Consider the following 13,109-nt stretch of genomic DNA (forward strand, 5'->3'; position numbering starts at 1 on the left):
CATTCTAACAATTCAAAAAGTGTTGGTGTATATTTGGATACCGGTGACAAACTACCAAAGTTGAGATGAAACATACATAAAGGAGGGGAAGAATTACATCATAACCAAGCCCATGGAGTCTTCGGCCCATAAACCCAACGAAATACTTGCAACTGGGCCCAACCACCATGCCAATGGAATAAAGACCCACATGCCATGGCCCAAGAGGAAGGAGTAGGCTCAGCCCAGCCCAACCATAACCGACTTTGGCAGCTACTACTGACCTTCCTATGGCGGTTGTGGCCAGTTTCCACGCTCCAACCACCTTCATGAAGCTATAAAAGGCCCTCTCCTCCGTCATTTCAATACACACCAAGATACGAGCTGAATTATAATAGGGTCTTTGTATTCTTTTATGTATACTTAGAATAAGGGAGAGAGTGAGGAAGAAAGAGTTGTAGGAGTTCCGGAGTTGTCGGTATCTTTCTCTATTTCTTTCGTACCTTAATGATAACTTTGCTCTAGAGAATACTTTACTTTAATTAAGTAATTGAGATTTATTTTGTATGGTATACTTCTTAGTTAGTTTCTATTCTGGGTGAAGTGCTACAACGGTCTATCCATACGCTTGTGGATTTTATCTGTGAACATAAGAAATACCAAAAGTGTCCACGTGCTGACAGTGGATGGCTGCTGGTGGAGCAATGGAGCAGCTTACCGGGTGGGAGGCAGGTGAAAGCCTAGCCTGGTCGACGCATTGGGCATACTTTTCTCTCCTGGGGGCATTTGCCGATGTGTCCCTCTCCTTTCCTGTTGTGGCCATTGGGTGGAAACCTTGTCCTGGATCTCCTTGAGACCTCGATGAACGGAGGCGGTGTTCTTCATCGTATTTCTCCCTGGGGACGTCATCTTGAGGGGCCCTTTATCGTGAAAAACCACTCTTAGATCATCTAGATAGGTGAAGTCCTTAGATAGCAGCGGATGGTGGGTCTATGCTAGGGAGATAGATTTTTCTCTCAATGTCTCCCTCCACGACCTTCCACTCCGGTGATGTCTTTGGGTATGTACCCAGTTGTTTAGAGTCGGTGTTGAGGGTACAACTGTAGCTACTTGTTTGGTCTAGCGGCGGCTAGCCTTGCTCAGCAGCCGTCGGTTCGGTGCTGATCTTTCCTCGGATGTGTGGGTAGGCGATGTCAGTGCCTCGTCTAATGACAGGAATGCCCTATGATGCCACTCTCCTCATCGAAGGTGTCATTATGCTGTGTTGCCCCTCCCCCTACATCAAACTCTAGGTGGAAACTCTAGGGCGACAGCAGTTCATGTCTTATCTTCCATGGGGGCGCAGATATGGAGAATCTTTCCTCACGCAGCAGTGGTCATTTACATACTTCTGCGTTGGCTCAAGGCCTTCAGCTTTCCCACTAAAGCTATTCAAGCTTAGGTTGTTTTAGGAGACGTTCTACTTATTAGTACCAGTTTCTTACTTGAAGCAGGTGGCTCCGTTGGACTCTTGTAGCTGCCTAGGTGGAGTTGGAGTTGCTTTGTTGTTAGGGTGCAATGATGCTAGACAATAATGGCATGTTGCTAGCCGTGTGCATGAATTGGCATCTCTGTGGCTTTGGTTATTGTTCGTCGTGGGAAGTTGAAGTTACTTGATCCTTTGCGATGGGCTTGACAATGATGCCCTTTTGTTGTGAAGCCAGAGCTGCTATGTTGCTGTTGGTGGCAAGGCCTTATCAACGATGATACTTTTTTGAGATGTTGGAGGGGAACTTGGCAACGTTGCCCCGCGTGTGGACTCTGTCATTGTTATTTGTTTGGTGGGCTGGTGTGGGGTGTTGGTGCATGTGCTTTGCAAATGCGTTGCTCTACTCGGCCGCAAGTTTGGCGAGGCTCTCCTCGTTGAGTTGTTTATTTTCTTTCCATGTGACCTGCATGGGTTTATTATACTCCTATTTATATACAAATATAATTGGCAATTCTCCTACCCATTCAGTTTACAGTGCTACACATTTATTGCATCTTATGAGCATTCACTAATGCATGGGTGCATCCTTTTCTTCACACAGTGAGCATTATTTATGTCACTTTATAAGTTATTCACTTTCGCTTCTCTGGACATTTAACTTGTCCCATATTTTTCTTCCAATCTATATATAGTTCATATTAGTATGATAAAACACAAGTTTCTTGCAGGGATTACAATGGTATCCACATCTTCCACTAGATATGTAGTAAGTTGTTATCCTCATGAATCTCCCAAATTTGCTTGCATTACTCTTCCCTGTTGGAATGGGTGGTAACAGGATAAGAAATTTTATCCTTGTTCTTTAGTGGGCTAGCAAAAGCAAAATACCCAGCAAATCTCTATATCATATCCCTTTCTTATGGTAAGGGATGTTCCATGCAATCAGAATCACTTGTAAACAATCAAGAGAAACGATCAAGCAAGATGTATCAAGTAGGACAAACTATATGAAAATGTGGTAGTATCTAGCAACTGAAATGTAATATGAACCATGATGAAGTAGGATAAACCCAATGTTAATTCCATTGCTATGATTACTTCACAATAAAATAAAGCCACAAATTTTACTTCAAATTAATTTTGCCGCACAGAGCTCCATTTTAGCTATATAGCTCCTTGGAATGTTAAGCGGTATTAAAAAACATATGAGTGCCATGTTTCAATTTGATGTTTTACATTTTTTTTTCACATCATGTAAGTACATAAACATATAAGATATTGTAATTTCTTTCTATTTTTACAAGGTATTGCCTGTTAGAAGTAGAGGGTTTTAATATTACACCTCCAATAGAAGCATGATTTAATAGATCATGCTATGTGCTACACCTTTTATTGAGTTATTACAACTTACAAAGAGGTAACACCTCCATAATGCCGACGCCCTGGTAGCTCACCACAAGTTCAGTCGATGGATGCGTTGTATATATATAGAATAAGTTTATGCTCTCAAACCATCTAAAATTCTTAGGTGGTGCTAAACCACCCTGATGCTACTATGGACCGGAGGCCCCATTCTTTAGCTAAAAATCAGGCGTCGCACTAGCATTCGTAGGCGCAGGTGCGCGGGGGGCACACATCAGACACAACTAAAAAAAAATCTACATGCATACATGCATCTATTATAAAAACAAAGCATAGTTTGTTAGGTTGGTTCAAGTCCTCTTTAGCAATTTTAAGCTATTTTTCTCTTAAATTACTTATCTAATTTACAATTCGATTGCACCATTAAATGGTTATAATTAAATCTTTAGTACGAGACCACACATGGTTATATTACAATGAAAGAAAAAATTTAGCTTTTGAATGGATGTTTTTAAATGTTGCACCTAGTTTTATTTAAATGTTTCAAGTATTTATAGCATGTTTCACTAATTATTTTGTGAATGTTTCACGTCTTGTTGTTTGCATGTTTCAGCTAGTGTTTTATAATATTTTTAAAGTTGCAACTTAATATTTGATATATGATATAAAATATTTCAGCAATATCAAGTATTTGCAAATATATTGTATCTTTCATATTAAACTTGAATAAATCTTTACTTGAAAGTGTTTAAATCTGAGTTGAAAGTTTTCAAATTTTGACTTGAAAGTTCAAACTTCGAGTTGAAAGTTTGAAAATTTAAGTTCTAGTATCAAATATTGAGTTAAAAGTTTTACAAATTTGAGTTGAAAGTTTTTAAATTTTGAGTTGAAAGTTTTCAAATTTAGACTTGAAAGTTCGTATTTCGATTTGAAAGTTTTGATTCGACTTGAAAAGTTCAAATTTTGAGTTGAAAGTTTTAAATTTAGGGTATGAATTTTAATTTTTAATAGAGAGTTTCAAATTTAATTTGAATGTTTCAAATATTATGTATGGATTTTTCAAAATTTTAGTAAAATATAAAACAACCTTCGAAAAAAAGCTTGTCATAATTATCGTCATTATCTAAAATTAACTACGTTAGTTACACTAATCATGATTTTTTCGATACGGCGACAGCAACGTACACGTGTCTGCTCCCGCACGGCACTGGGGATGGCGTGGGCCTATGCATGTGCCAGCTACGTATGCGCATACAAGCAATTTCAATATTATCCAATGTAGCATGCCTTTACAAGCTGACTTAAGTCGCCAAGCGATCGCTTAGTAAACAAAAATACTAAGATATAACTTCCTAGCTTATGAACCTTGGGGGACATGGATTTATAAGAAACTCATGTTCCTCACTGTTTATTATCTCTCATCAGTCTCATGTGATGCTGATATGCTATGTGATCAATATTGATGAGGCATGTGTGTTGCTAGCAATATTTTTCTCGAATACGCAGGAGAGCTGCATTTAAGAAGAAGGCCAAAATAGCTGGTACAATGACCACGGCATGACTGTACCAAATACAACCAACTTGATGCTGCCAAACCCTAAAAACCAAAAAAAACACATGACCAAACACAATCTTAACCACCTATCAATCACCACCACCACCACATCCACCGCCACATGAGCTTCCACCGGAGTCACCCCGACCCCATCCATCACCAGCCGAGCTTGAACCAAAGTAGCCACCACCCCCTCCAACATCTGCCGATTCAATGTTAGTAACTGATACTTAGCAAAACCATGTAATCCCCTTAATGCACATGTTATATATACACAAGATAGGTTTGTCGAAATATAGCATATAAGTAGTAAAGTTATTTCGTACGAAGACAGCACAAGGCAACTATCAGTTTTATCAAACAAAAAGATGACAAATTAACCCAGTTAGAGAAATTAAGGATGTACACGAAGTTGGTTCCATCTGCCAACACCAATCGTTAAGCATCTCTAAGTACCAACAGAGTCTATGTTTTTGACACTTATGTTTACTTCTTAACTGCCGAACAAATCCAGATGCCTCTAATAGCTGACCCCATATATATTTTTTTAAGTGATTAATTAGAAATCTGTGATACAAACTTCACATTTCATCTCCCAGGATGGGGAAGGATTTCTGTGTGCTATTTACACAGGGAGGGGAAAAAGTCTTTTAAGGAGTATAACCATCATTCCAACTAGGTGATTCTCCACACTTTGCTGTGGGAATTACTAAGTAATTTTTGTAAAAAGGAAAAAAATAATGAAATTTCAGGGTTTATCTGTACTAATCATGAAGGAAACAAATGATATGCGCGCTTTGATGCGGAATATATTCATAACTATATGTTAAGTATTATAAAAATAATAAAGATATATGTTAAAATATTATGAAAATGATTGTTCAGTAAGGGGTGATGAGGTTTTTACAATTGAAAGAAATGCATGAGAACTTGGGTCGAAAAATTCAATTGTAAAAACCTCATAATTCCACAAAAGAACACTGCAACAAAACTCCTATTTTGGGCACTTCCTCCTTTTATGTGATTAATTAATGCTTCACTTTCAGATAGACAACACGAAGAGATTATCTCAATAAAAAAATAGCATTTTAAATTTTACTCTTTGGAATATAAAAAATATTAATATTGGGATATTACATCCCATCGCAACGAAAGTTTACTCCTAATAGCTAAGATACGATACTAACTGAAAATACATTACTGGCCTAATCTAGGGTACGCTTTATTTTATTAATCCATCATAAAAGGTACTAACATTTTTTTGATGAACTTCACTGTTTATACATGTTTGGTATGTAATCATGCATATTTGGCCCAAGGATATGTATCAATTTTACGGAATTGATGTACTAATATAATAAATTAACAAATAGCACATCTCAGTAGGATCATAAAATTATTCTATATAAGACATAGAGGGCTTATATAGGGTCAGGGGCGCAGCTATAGGGGGTGCCAGAGGGGGCCAACCTATCCGACCCCCTCCCTACTGTATTAACTAGTGTATTAGCATATTAATTAGTCCATTATCAATAAACATGATATAGAAAATTAATCAATAAGAAAGAGACAATGCAAATCAACTACTCGTCTTTATTGATTCGGCTTCACATGTCTCTCCGTCCTCCCATTGTGTCTCATTGTCGAGCATGGTGTCTCAAGTCTCAAACTGTCAAACATCCAATGATACAACTAAAGAGCTAAATTCAAGCTTTTTTTATGGCAGAACGTATGATGTCTTGTTTTATATCATCGGTATTGTTTACTCTGACTTATGACTTGTTCGCCCTGCCCACACCCCTCTAACCATAAATTCTGGCTTCGCCCCTAATAGAGTTACGGAAGAAGCCATGCAGATTGTATGCAGATCCCTACCTCGTGATGAAGGCGTCGTGTCGTCGACGACAGTTGTGTGTTTCCAAATACGCCAGTGTACATCCGTCACATCGTCGCAGAGAGAGGTCGATCTGTTTCGTCGACAGTTGTGCGTTTCCAAATACCCTCTGCCGTCCTGCTTGGTTTTCGTCTTCTTTGCCGCCGCTGCGGCGGCGGAGGATGGTCGCCGGCGGCCGGTCCACGCCGCGCGGCAGGAGGCGGCGGGCTCGCGGGCGAAGCGCAGGAGCTTGCACGTGATGGATGCCATAGCAGAAGGAGATCGATTAGAATTTGTTTGTAAAACCTAGCTTATTTAAACGTGAGGGGAGACGCTTAATTTATTAGACGATTGCGGCGACTCGATCGCGCGTTCGCCAACATTACACGTCGTTGGTTTTGTGTTTTCGTACTAATTTTGGCCATGGATTAATTCTTAACAGTCTCGGTCATTGGGAAAGTACTCCCGCTACTGTACACCGTGTTATACACGTATTTAATTTATCGGACTGTTTTTATGTGTAATCCTGCTTTTTTTAATTTGGTTCTCAGCCAAATTTTGAACTATTGCATATACCACGTGCCGTCGTGTAACTCATAACCCTACTACTACGAATAGACACGTAGTGCCGAAAGTGCTAAAGTGGCATCTATAGATATTTTCTCACCTCCGCAGGATGAAAACATAAAAAAACTGACACCAAATGTAGGTGCGGGCTTTAAAGAAAAACCGACGCGTACACTATAGATAACGATTTTTAATAAAAATATAATTTTTAATATATTATAGGTGTCAGTTGATTAAAACCAACACCTATAATATATTTTAGATGCTGTCAAAATCGAGCCAAGTCAGTAGATGGGTTTTCCTTTTTTTTAGCGCAAAGGGGGGCGAGATGGAGCTTATCCACTCGCTTCGCCCCCTCTCGCCCGTCTTTTTTCTCTCCCCTTTTCCAACCCTTCCCTTCTGCTCCCCTCTCCGTGCGAGACGGCATCGGTGGCGTTGGCGGTAGACGAGGCGGCATCGGCGGCCGTTCCCACGATGAACCCGGCATCGGCCGCCATTCCCTCGGTGGATCCGGCAGGACGACATTTGTTTTTAATGATTTTTGTTCATGATTATTGTGTTCACTACTACAGAAAGGGCTACTGGTGCCGGTAGGGAAACACCTTTAGGTGCCAGATTTCCTAACTGGCACCACAGAGATGGGACAGATGACTCCAGGTGATTGGTGTTGATTTCAAAACCGACTCCTTTGAGGCCTACGCGAGCGAAAAAAAAAGGCTTGATGCATCGGCTCGAATCGAGCGTATTCCCACATCAGCAGCTCCCCCATCCAAAAACACATTCAACAAATCCACATTAGCAGCCCCCATCTCAGAACATATTCGTCAAACCCCGAGATTGAAAACTATCCAAGAACATGAAAAAAAATTATAAGGGATTTGAGCCAATGTATCGAGCAAATCCCCTTCGCCCCAAGCATATTGCATACAACAATTTAATTTATAGACATGCAAGAACACACATCAACAGGAAGAACAATATGAACAGCAAGAACACAACTCCCGCCGGGTTGCCGCCGCACCTTGCGCCGCACTACCGCCTCCCCTCCCAACCAGATCTGGCGGAGGGGAGACACTGCCACCGCCACCCCCACTCCCGCCGAATCTAGCATAGGGGAGGGCGCTGCCGGGCCGTCGCCGACTCCTCCTGACCGGATCTGGGGGAGGGCACCGCCGCACCTCGCACTAGGCTGACACCTCCCCTCCCGGCGGGATATGGCGGAGGGCGCCTCCACCACCACACCTCGCTCTGGACTGATGCCTCCCCTCCCGGGCGGATCTGGCGGAGGGAAGGCGCCACCGCCGCGTCCACAACTGGGCCGCCGTTGACGCTGGGTACACAAGAGAGCCATGGGAGGGTGCGCGAGAGATGAAGGAGGAGGAGAAGAGGAGGAGGACGGAGAGAGAGAGAGATGGGTGGGGTGGGGGCCGGATGGATAAGAACGGCTTGAAAATATCTCCCTTCCCCGTGCGGCTTGGCTCGGTTTTACAGTGCGTCGGTTTTCTAAAAACCCGGCACCTATAATATATTATAGGTATGTTTTTTTTTTAAAAAAAGGGCACCTATTCCTTTTACCACAAAGATGCTTGTTCTTGGGTGGGCCCCGTGCCAACTACTCCGATGGGACGGGTCCTAAAAGGTGCCGGATTTTTAATAAAAACCGGCATATTTCTTTGAGACCAATAGTTGGTGCTCTATTTGAGGATAAAGGTGCCGATTCTTTGGATTTTGGCGTCTGGACGGACGCGTGGGTGGGCGCGTGGGTGGGAAAGGTGCTGTAGGTATCAGTTTTACCTACTCCGGCACCTATTCTATTTTATGTTCTGTAGCAGTGGTTCATTATTTTAGTACAAGTATCTATCTGATCTCATAGTTGATGGGAGCAGTTCTACATTGAGCTGCTTCTTTTTTATTCTTGGGACCTCAAGAATAACAGCACAACTATGTTGCCAGAAATACAAAATAAAGAAGCCAAACACAGAAATGGCAAAATCTAACCCATTTAAGAATTACAATATAACTATGGTGTAAGAACTATAAAATGTAACATTTCGACATCTAGAACTTAGCTCGGTTTGGCAAGACAAAAAGATCATGGTGCAGTGCCAACAATAAATAGCTGAATGATTGTACACGAGAATGATTGTAAATTTGAGCTTTGGTATGCACCTTTCGTTTTTTGTTTGTTTGTAAAAACGAAGTGCTCAACGGCCAAGATTTTTAGCGCGATGCAAATGCCACGGCCAGACGCCACACGTTCATCATTGTGATGGTGGCGAGCAGGAACATTTGCCGGCGGACTTTGATGTGAGAACCGGACCGATAGGATCACAGATTAATTAACTCCCACATGGACGAAATTACCCTTTACAAATGAAGTTTAGGCTATTAACTAACTTTTTAATTTGGGTCTCTCATTTTCTTTAATATACGTGCAGTTTTTTCTTTTAAAAGCATGGAAGCACATCTTTTATGTAATTGCATGTCAGCTGAGATTTAAACTCAATACCTCTGGCTCTGGTACCATAATGAGTTGCGTACACCAACAATTTCAGTCCAGATGTCTAAGCTGATGGGTATTCCAAGACATTAAATAGCTGCGTGCATGACACCTTCTCATTAGGAACGAGTTGCATCAGGGGATGGAGGGTGCCATATCTTGAATACACCACTGCAACTCCAGAGGTACAAAGGCCAGCCAACTTGATAGGATAGGAGGATCTCAGTTTGGCTTCCATATATGGCTCTGAGCTAGTGAATATCCGAATGATGTAACACAGATGCCTCCCTGCTTCTTAGCATAGTGATCTGCAGAATACCGGAGCCTTTCTTTTCTCTTCTTTTCAGAAGGCTACGCAACCTCGATATGTTGGTTCAGAGTTTTCAGTCCAGTTACGCTGCGATGACTGAAAAACATCCAAGAACGCGAAACTCAAGTGCTGCGGTCATGGTTTGCGAAGAAGAAAACTAACCATACTGAAGCAGATCTTGTTTCAACATAATACTGTACGTTTGCACCAAGGCAGTTATATATCATGCCCATATATATATAACCGAGCTCACAAAAATCACAGTTCCAAGTGTTTGATGTTGTAACAAAATCAAGCAGATCCAGATTAATTTGCAAGATGTAAAACAGTTTTCCATTGTTGAAAATTAAAAACAAAAACCAAGCATTGAGTACGTGGTGATTGGAGACGCCATGACGGTTTCTGCCTACACTTGTTTGTGACGTCCTGCAGCCCGTACTCTTTTGATGTAGCCTGGTTGCTTGGGGGTCGGTACCTTCTTCTTGCCCTGTAGCATTTCAAGAACATCAGGCATTGTTGGCCTGTCTGACGGTTTGTTCTGGGTACAGAGCAGTCCAATCTCCATGCATCTTTTGATCTCCTTCAGTTGAGACTCGTCACACAGTGATGGATCGAATAGCTTGTGTATACCTCCAGATAGACGTACGTTCCATGCCTGGAGAGAGACAAAAAACCACATCGACATTACAAGTTTAGTTACAGAAATTGTCACCTGGTTTTCATTCATAAACCATCCTTTGTGCATTGATACTAGGAATTAATTAGGGCGTGAAAGAATATTAGTAAGCAAAATTTATACGAGCAACATGTATCTTTGCTGTTAACAAATTGCACCAGATATTTTCGTATTCCGAATTACTATCATCTGATGAAAGTTTAGTTAGATTTTAAGTCGTAACAATTTACTGTATGAGAATATATTCGACAGTAAAAGAAAAATTCTGAAGAAATGCCTATTTACTTACCCACTCAATGGAAGCTTGATGACGAGCATCTCTTCCAGAATCGCTCATTCCACTAATGGTCTGAAGCAGTGTTACGCCAAAACCGTAGACATCATTCTTTACTGAGATAACACCTTCAACAATATATTCTGGTGGCATATAGCCCCTAAATATAACCCAATACAAATTTAAATACTCAGAAAATTCAGTAGAGAAAACAGAAAGAAAATAAATTCACATGGAATTATTGGAATGCCCTGTATCTTACAATGTTCCACGAACGCTTGCATTGACCTCATCATCTTTTAATACTTTAGCTAGTCCAAAATCACCAATTTTAGGGTTCATGTCTAAATCCAGGAGGATGTTGTCTGGTTTCAGGTCCAGATGGACTATAGTATGTTTTCCAGAGTGTGTGTGAAGGTAAATAATTCCCTGAGTTATCCCTTGAATTATTCGGAATCGGGAGGACCAATCAAGCTGCTCCCCTGCAATAACGATACAATTTGAACAGAAAATTAAAAACCATTAGAGGCAAGAATGTTATGAAGAGAGTTTGTTGAGAATTGACGTATAATCAGCATTTATAGGTGAAACTACGTGCCATAGATAAAGTTGCTTAAGTTTCCATTGGCCATATATTCTTCTACCAGCAACATAAATTCATTGGACGTATCAAATCCCCTGTTTTCATGGCAATATCCCAGTAGCTTAACTATTTTTTTGTGTTCAAGCATTGAGCAGATATGAATCAAACGACGCATTTCAGGCATCTCGTCATATCGATTAGGACGTGCGTTTGCTTGTTTCCCGATGGCAACCTCGAGACCATCACGTAACACACCCTGAAAAACGTAAGCCAAAAGTTAAACAATAAAACCAGTGCACCTGAGCAAATGTTATCATTGAGATGATAATGTATATAGTCTATGTAAAATTACAAAAAGCATAAAATCAGTGATACAAAGTTCCTGAAATATTCTCAACATAAAGTCATAAAGTACCTTGCCATCTATAGAGAACTGGTCATTCAGATTATGGTAACATTTAAGTTCAGTCCCCAAGGCTGCAATTGTTAGATGAACGAGTGGTACAGCGAGAGGAACTAAAGTGTGAGTAATTGGGACAGATAGTTACCAGCTAGAGGCCAGCTCAATATAAGAATCAAAATACTCTGATTCAACAAGCTATGAGCTAGTATAGTGCATGCTCCAGCTGACAAAGGATTTCATTTTCAAGGAATGATAAAGCAACAAATTGATGGCGTTGATAAGACGATTCTATACTATCATCAAATCAGCATTGTATTCTGCAGTATTTCTAAAGATGTACTATACAATGTTACATAGACTCCTGTGATACTAAGCAAGTGGATCCATGGTGTAGCAATTGGGAGGATAGGGCTACTAGCCCTTGATGCATTTCTTAGAAGTTGGGACTGTGCAATTGGCAATGATGTTTGTCTATGTCAAGATTCTTGAGATGACAAGAATAAGATCTTGTGATACTGATATTTTTAATTTGGTTACTATAATCGATGGGATTATAGGATTTTCTAGCTTGCCAAATTCTAGCAAGATAGGCCAACACTCCCTAGAAACGAACTGTGGAATCCCGGAGACCCAACACTTGAGATTCAATTGCTTCATTATCCTTTTGGAGAGGTGGAGGACGATCTTCTTCTCCTCCTCGCGAACCCAATGGCGGCAGTGGCGACCGAAGGCGACGACCACAGCGACGGCGCACGGCGGCTGGAGCAGCGGCCGGAGGTGGAGAGAGAAGGCGAGCGCGGGGAGAGCGTTTCCGGCGACGGCGGAAGACGGGACTTGAGGGGATAGGTAGAGGACGACTAGGGGGTCCTTTATATAGGACCGGGAGCTCGGGTCCAAGCCCATATCGACGGGAAAAACTCCGGGAAAGTTAAGGATATTCGCCGGAAAAGGAAAGATTGATCCACGAAATTGGAAAGGATTTCCATAGAAACTTTTTGGGATTTCTTGGGAAATTGTAGAGGAGATTGAGAGGATTCCATTCCCTCAACTAATTTAGAAAAAGGAGCAACGAGGAGGCCGGATTTTGGAAGGAGGAGGCGGCGGCAACAGGACACGGGCATGGCTGGCTCGGACTCTGTCCGAGCTGGAAGATGAACAGTGTCAGGGAGGCAAAACAGACTTTTGTCTGGGCTTCTATTGCACAGCCAGACAGAAGCAGGGATGCAAACTAGACTATTGGAAGGGATAAGGCCGGCCGAATAGAAGGAAGAATGGGCCGAGGACTAAAGGTGAACTTTCCTGTTTCGGCCCAAAAAGGAAAAGGGGATTTTAATTACTTTTCCCAATTAAATTAATCACTGAAATGATCTTTCAATTGTAATTCTAAGAAAAATCTTGAACATACTTGAACACTTAAAGTATTTAACAAAATTGAAACCAGCTCATTTAATGATTAATTTAATATGTGAATAATTACTGAAATATTCTTTGTATTATTAAAATTAATAATTGAGCTCTGAAAAATCCAAGAAAATTCCAGAGTATAATTAATCATGGAG

The 13,109-nt window shown here is 41.1% G+C and overlaps 1 long non-coding RNA gene across 1 annotated transcript; it reads right to left on the reverse strand.

Moving 5' to 3' along the window:
• Positions 1–9,850: 9,850 nt before the first annotated feature.
• LOC136354796 (uncharacterized) lies at positions 9,851–12,703 on the reverse strand. The gene is made up of 3 exons (XR_010738591.1): positions 10,827–12,703; positions 10,580–10,724; positions 9,851–10,269 (listed from the first exon to the last, which is right to left on the reverse strand). It is a non-coding gene; the product is annotated as an uncharacterized lncRNA (long non-coding RNA).
• Between the last annotated feature and the right edge of the window lie 406 nt (positions 12,704–13,109).

The sequence above is a fragment of the Oryza sativa genome, chromosome 12 (genome assembly GCF_034140825.1).
Source record: "Oryza sativa Japonica Group chromosome 12, ASM3414082v1".
NCBI lineage: Eukaryota > Viridiplantae > Streptophyta > Magnoliopsida > Poales > Poaceae > Oryza > Oryza sativa.